Source organism: Oncorhynchus gorbuscha, linkage group LG09 (genome assembly GCF_021184085.1).
Source record: "Oncorhynchus gorbuscha isolate QuinsamMale2020 ecotype Even-year linkage group LG09, OgorEven_v1.0, whole genome shotgun sequence".
In the NCBI taxonomy this organism is placed as follows: Eukaryota; Metazoa; Chordata; class Actinopteri; order Salmoniformes; family Salmonidae; genus Oncorhynchus; species Oncorhynchus gorbuscha.
This window is the reverse complement of record NC_060181.1, coordinates 55,502,833-55,510,277: the sequence shown is the minus strand read 5'-3', so window position 1 is coordinate 55,510,277 and position 7,445 is coordinate 55,502,833. Positions and strand designations below refer to the sequence as shown.

Sequence of the window (7,445 nt, the reverse complement as noted above, 5' to 3'; positions counted from 1 at the left end):
TAAGCATGTTGAGTAACGAGTAGGATTCTGTGTTTTCGCATGACAAAGGGATCTGGCTTCACAATGAAAACTAGTTTTCGAACATATACTGTATATTATGCAAAAGAGATGTTGTTTATGTTATGTTATGTTTATGAACGATGAATCACGCTGCCTTGTCGACGACATGAACGAGCGGCGCAGATTACTGTTTGATTTGAAAAGGGCGCCGCTTTTACACATTCACAGTTACGGGCCACAACACGGTGCACCGCGGTTCAGCTTAATCGAACCTCCTCAATGAAGTGTATCACCCAATCGGTGCTCATATATTTTCAGCCTCCTTCAAGAGTTTGTCCAATCAGACCTGTCAAATTTAGTATCCAGTCTCGGTAGCCTGGGCATCCAATGAAAATCCAATATCCTTCCACGTTGCTTGCTTCCCCGGACGGTTACCGCGAGAGTAGGCTAGGCCGCAGTTCGTCTGTATTGCGGTGAGTGCAACTGTACGAGCGGCGCCTTCTCGCCAATTCATTCAACTCCAGCAACCCATAAAACAGATGACAGGAGGCGGTCTGCGCTTTTACATTGAACGGAGGACGACCACCTCTTTCTACGGCTCTGCAAGCTTCCCTTTTAAATTGCGACACATACTGTGAGTATTGACGGCGTCTCAGTTTTGACGGATGTTATGGATGAAAACACAGGCTATTTTGCTTGGGTGCCGGGTGTGTTTATGTAATATTTTCTTCTAGATCGCGTGCAAACATGGCTCTTGAGTTATCTTTCCCGAGTCAACGGCAGTGTCATTTTCGACTGCTGCTAGCCAGTTGCGAATATAGTAGGCAGACCGCATGTGCGAGCCGGAGTTTGATGAAAGGGATGCATTGTAACGTTTTGGGAGGAGGGGGCACGATTAGTTGACAGAATGCATGGTTGTTCAGTTCAGCATTATGTTAGTCATTTGGACAGTTCGCTTGGTGAGAATTGATGAAAAATGTTGATTGTCTCTAGATTTCGTCTAAGAAGTAAAGTACCAAGCCATCAGAATATGATGACCTGTATAATAGAGCTTTTCAAAAGCCACAGTCATGGCCTTTGAACAACATTGGTTACATTTTGAAATGTCTAATCTATGAATAAAACGAAAGCACCAAATTGAATTGTGGTTGGTTACATTGCATTACAAATCATAGTTGTGCATCGATCGTTGTGCTTAACCATGTGATGTAACTGAATCATGTATAGCCTACGATTTATGCTCCTGTGTTGGTTCAAGAAATGTTAGGTTTTCTTTTTGAATTCAATAGGCTTGTTGACTGCTTGGGACAAATGGGTGTTTGAAGTAGACATTGAATAGTTAACCAATTTATTGGGGCAATGGGGGGAAAAGTAGATGTAGGCAACCCCTAATCCCACAGAATGAGTAGTCTGCCAAATTGAAGTTGGAAAGATGATGCTGTAAGTAAGTGGTCCTTCTGTAGCTCAGTTGGTAGAGCATGGCGCTTGTAACGCCAGGGTAGTGGGTTTGATTCCCGGGACCACCCATACGTAGAATGTATGCACACATGACTGTAAGTCGCTTTGGATAAAAGCGTCTGCTAAATGGCATATATTATATTATATTAAGTAATCCACGAGGGCTGCCTACTGCAATCACAAACACTATCAATATCAGTTGATGGGGTGTCAGCAAACACACCACCGATGCCATATTCAGCACAAGAGTCAATCATCATGTCCAAACAGTGTTGTTCTACTAAACACTCTTAGGTGGGCTGGTCCTCATCGACCTACACTTCATCTCATTACATTTGCTGTAGCCAGGTACTAATTGCTGTTGTGACAGTTTTCCATGCTTAGAGGGTGCATAGGCTCTGAGCCATGGATACCTTGCCAAACCGGTGCCCAGGACACTTTTGCTGGACCATTTCATTTGGCTTCCGCTCTACCTCTTTTATTGGCGTGTTGCAGCGGAGGGGGAGCTCCCGGAGGCAAACGAATGGCTGCTCAGCGTCACCACCAAGAGCGAGGCCCTCCGTTAACCCCGTAGTGGCTGATAGGAAGCAGGCAGCAGCCGCCTCCGCTGCTCAAGCACATTACATCAGCTGTCACTCATTCACTCGCCCGCTCCGGACCCTGGCGCTTTCAGTCAGCACTCCGTACTCCCCAGGACTATGATGTGATTTCAGATGCATTAAATGATTGCTACATTAGTAGCCTTATGCCCTATTCACGTTACATCTGAGCAGTCCGTCTGTGCCAGATGCCATTCGTTTCAATGGTTACATCCACAACAGCGTGGTTTAGCAGCCATGCCGCACACTTTGAATCTTTTCAAACTTTGCGTCATCTTTAGTGTAGCCAGAGTCAGCCAATAGAACAGGAAGTTACCCTACCACAGAACAAGATTAACATATTATGTTTTTGGCAAAGGCTTTATGGAATAGCTAGCAACTTGTAAACAATTACCCATTCCTACAAGTGAGTACTATTTTCAATAGTAATGTTAAATAATACACATTGGCAGTTAAGTCAATTTATATTAGACTGTGTGTACAAAACATTAAGAACACCTTCCTGATATTGAGTATCACCCCCCTATTCTCCTCAGAACAGCCTCAATTTGTCTGGCATGGACTCTACAAAGTGTCAAGCATTCCACAGGAATGCTGGCCCATGTTGACTCCAATGCTTCCTACAATTGTATCAAGTTGCCTGGATGGTCTTTGGGTGATGGACCATTCTTGATACACACAGGAAACTGTTGAGTGTGGAATAACCCAGCAGCGTTGCAGTTCTTGACACAAACCGGTGTGCCCGGGACCTACCCCGTTCAAAGGCAGTTAAATCTTTTGTCCTGCCCATTCACCCTCTAAATGGCACACACACAATCCGTCTCAATTGTCTCACGGCTTTAAAATCCTTATTTAACCTGTCTCCTCCCCTTCATCTATGCTGATTTGAAATGGATTTAACAAATGACATCAACAAGGGATCATAGATTTTTCCTGGATTCAACTGGTCAGGTGTTCATGTTTTGTACACTGTATAGGGTGTCCACCCACCGCCCAGAGTGGGTGAAAATGCACTTTGGTGATTCAATTTCACTTCCTTGTGTTATAAAATACATTTTACCATGACAAACACAATTTTTATACATTATATCCAAGAAGTTGGATTTCGTTACCTAATACATTAGATAATAAGCACCTACCTCTGTTGAAAAAAGTAACTAAACAAAACATGTTTTTTCACCTGAAACAATGTTTCTTCGTCTTGAATGCAAAGTTCATATTATTTAATGAAAAGGTCATGAATGCTATCGCTGATGAGAGATTAGCCTCTCCTCCATCTTGTCTTGCAGTGTGAAACCTTAAGGCTCTCCATCCAGTAGCGGAACGATATACCGCAAAGATGACGTGCAGACTAATGAAATGCATCACGATGTAAACGGGGCATTATGGTGGCCTGGCTACGCTCATTTCAACCATAAAAGGTCACTGGCCTTGTCCTTGTTATTTTCGGGTTACAGTCAGGCTGTACTTTCAAGAAAGCCAGAGAGACGAGAACCCTGATTTCTTACTGACTGTTGACAAACCTTTTCACGTTCTTTCCAATAACCCTTTACACTTCCACCAGTGATCTTTCATCCAAACTGTGGATGAATATCATTCCTCTACTGGAATGTGGCCGGTTTTTCTCTTATTGGTAGTCATTTCGAGTTGAAGTTGATCACCACATGACCTCGGAAAGCCACACTGTTTTATTTTGAGATCTGTTGAAGGCATGACATGGCTCATTGTTCATCTACAACACCAGAAGTGAGAAGTTCATGGCAAGCACAAAGTTACTGATGCTGCAGCCACATGGCTCAGCCGCAAAAAGGCAGAACGTTCATACACGAACGTGCCGTCAATGATGACTTTCGACAAACATCCTGGAAAATGAGCTTTGCCATAGAGTTTCAGCGATTGGTGGAATGGTTCGCCTTTGACCCCCCCCCCCCCAGAATATAATAATAATATATATGCCATTTAGCAGACGCTTTTATCCAAAGCAACTTACAGTCATGTGTGCATACATTCTACGTATGGGTGGTCCCGGGAATCGAACCCACTACCCTGGCGTTACAAGCGCCATGCTCTACCAACTGAGCTACAGAAGGACCAGAATCAAGTATCAGGTGTTTCATTTAGTCTAAAGTTCTGCTATTTTCTCATTTTGAAGGTGTCGTTTGTTTTGAACCCATAACGAGCAGTGCTTTTGATTAGTTTGTTTTTGTTCATTAGGTTGGCCAATGTTTCCGTAACCATAATGACAGGGGGCCTGTCAATCGATCTGGTGTTTAGGGTATGGATGACCTTCCTGTCTCGCATGTGTCCACCAGTGCCAAACCCCCCTTGTGGTGCGGGTATCTTTTTATTATTCTTTCACCCTGGCTATACAGCGAGACCATTTCCATGTAACCGTTCTATGCGAATAAGACATATTGGAACACTTTCACGACACAGAAATGCCTCTGAAGATCTGTTTTCATAACATGACTTAGGCCTTCGGCTTAACATAACGTCATTTCAGTGTTCGGGATATCTATGACTAGCATATGCTTTATTTGGTACATCAGGAGAGCCAGTGCAGGGACACAACGATGGCCTCGAGGCAAATCGGCCTGCAGAGACTTCAAATTACTTTTTGGTGTAGTGAAAGCTACCAGCACTAATTTGAATGACATAAAATGTGCGTGGGGCAATGCACCCTTATTAAGAGGCCCTGCCCAACAAAATAATTTGATTTAATGGTATTGAAGCACAGAAATAATGAGCCTTAGAATGAAGCAAGGCAGGGCCTCATTGTCACACTTGCAAGGCTGTCTGTTTTGGTTTTCTTTATATCTGCAAGCCTCTGCTCTGGTATGGGTTTATCAGTTCTAGTGTGGCATATCCATTTGTTAGAAGAAACCCCGTACTATTCCAAGTCGATTGAAGTGAACTGGGTTTGGAAAAAGGACATCTCGAAGGAAATTCCTCTGGAGCGGGGAAGAAGGAGCCAAAATGAATCGCCTTGCTTCAGTCGTAAGAAATCTCAGATGACGTATTATGCCTTTTGTGTATATATATATGTATATATGTATTTTTAAAGGTTCTGGGAGAACATTGATTAAAGCACTCGTCCCCACTGCACTTCAGTTTGAATTTGCACTCTTCATTTCACCGAGTGTAAAAAAAAAAAAAAAATATTTTTTAAAATAAAACAAATATAGATCTCTCGATCTCGACAAATAACAAGATAAATGTTTCCTTTGAGTTTCTAATGAGGAAAATAAGCATTGAGGCTTAATGAAATCTCTTCACGTGATCGAGGGGATCAGTTTCATTCTCTCAGGGGCTGGTTTCAGCTGGATCTGAATGCTGCCGGGGGTGGCTGTTTTTTTCATCTCCTGCAGGGGTGACTGAGGGGAATTCATAACGGAGCAATAACCTCTCATATGACTGAAACCTAATTGGGTCACATGGCGGTAAGTGGCCCTAAAAGAAAATCTGCCCTTCTGGGGAAAAAGCTGGTTAATAGGTAAAGGGAGTGTGTATGCTCAAATATGGCACAGGATCTGAACAGTTCAATAAGTAAATCTGGTTGCTGGTTAACATTACCATGTGTCCGACAACCAGAACCATCCAACTTTAAGCAGACCACACAAACAAGTCACCGTTTGTGTACAGCTACAGTTGCCTCACATGTCAATTAAGCTGAAGCCATTGACTCTTGGATTGCTCATTGGTGGTGTGTTTTGTTTGGGTAAAGGGGTGACTCAAACGGAAATTAAATGCAGTGGTTTGGTTTGAAGAGAGAATTTACTGGGCTGGAAGTATTGGATTTTCGGTGGGTCTGGGGGCATTTGTGTGTGTAGAGGTAGTCTAATTGCGCTGCAGTGTGTGTCCCGGGGAGGGAGGAACATGTTTTAAAGGCCCGTTGTCAGTGCGGAGGGGGGTAGTTGCAGTTGGGGTTAGGCTGGGCTCGACGGGACCCCATGCTGCGCTCCCCGGAGGGCGCGTTAGTGCCGTCCCATCTCCCCCGTCGCCAAATTTTGCAGGGCAGGAAGCTGCAGGTTGTAGCCATTCATGCTGAATACATTTGGATGTTGAGACTTAGTTGCATCATTATTTTTAAGCATGAGACAAGAGAAAGCCCTCCAGAGATTAGAACAAATAACTCTGTGTGTGTGTGTGTGTGTGTGTGTGTGTGTGTGTGTGTGTGTGTGTGTGTGTGTGTGTGTGTGTGTGGTCCCTGTGGTATAGCAAGGGCCCTTCTTGACATGTCCTTTCTTATGCAAGCGGTTTCGTAACCTCTAACGTCCACTGAAGATGGATGTTCAGAGGACAAGGGGGAAAGGGCTAACGCACACGACAGACGTGGTTAGCGTCAGCTACTCACTGCAACATCAAAGTGCATGGGCACACGCACACAGGGTCACTCCACCGCCATCGAGAGCCCTCTGTTCCACTGCCACCCAGACCCTTCCAGTCCACAGCCAGGCCAGTTGCGGCTGGCTAATATCAGTCTTTTACCCATACACAATCATCACCAAAGGTTAGGGGCTAACATGGCGTGGGATGGCTTTCACTTTAATAGACCTAGTTTTCCACCCAAGTTACCCATATATAAAAATAAAAAAAACATTTTGGTATTGCCAAACATTAATTTTGTTTGTTAAATTTACTGACAATGCAGGTTTCCATACAGATTGCAAAATAGTTGGGAGGAAATTTTCGATGTACTGATTCCATGGCACATGTTTTATGAACTGATACACAAAACGACGACGGATTCAAAACGTAGTGTTTTTCAATATAGATTATTATTCAACATTCTTGCAACCAATAGAATGTCATATATATATGTATATGTGTGTATGTATGTGTGGGGGATACAACCATTCCAACTCTGCAGATTTTTGCTGTGAAGAGACAAAATCAATAGATAACTTTTTTGTTTGTTGGTACTGTCCATATGTGGCTCGTCTTTGGTCACAGGTTCAGGAATGGCTGAATAATTGCAACATTTACCTGTAGCTAACTATGCAGCTGGCACTTCTGGGTGATTCTGAAAAGTCGTAGTCAATTGATCAATAGTAGAATAATTGTGACGTGTTTATCTTTATCTGTAGAAACTATGAGAATAGATGGGTTCGGAGCTTTTGTGAAATGGCACAATAGAAAATTGTATGTGGAAGCTAGGAGTCATGGTGCTCAAGACACCAGTCTGATGCGCCTTTCTCAGTGGACATTGCGGAGGCCACTGGGATAACACAGTCCATCACTCTTAAGACATTTGATACAGACATTTTATATGGTTATATTATGCAAAAATAATGGTGCAACACTATGTAATCTAATATTTTCAAACAAATGTGATTTAATCCTGTGTTGGATACAGTTGCTGTCCGCGGTTCTGAAACATAATCTTCA

The 7,445-nt window shown here is 43.3% G+C and overlaps 1 protein-coding gene across 3 annotated transcripts in view; it reads left to right on the top strand.

The window, feature by feature from the left end:
- The first annotated feature begins 425 nt into the window (after window positions 1-425).
- Window positions 426-7,445, top strand: part of LOC124043777 (double-stranded RNA-specific editase 1-like) — a 176,423-nt gene continuing 169,403 nt past the window's right edge. For all 3 annotated transcript variants that reach the window (XM_046362729.1, XM_046362728.1, XM_046362726.1), the window contains exon 1: window positions 426-634. The gene's annotated coding sequence lies outside the window, so the exon portion shown is untranslated. The remainder of the gene's footprint in view (window positions 635-7,445) is intronic.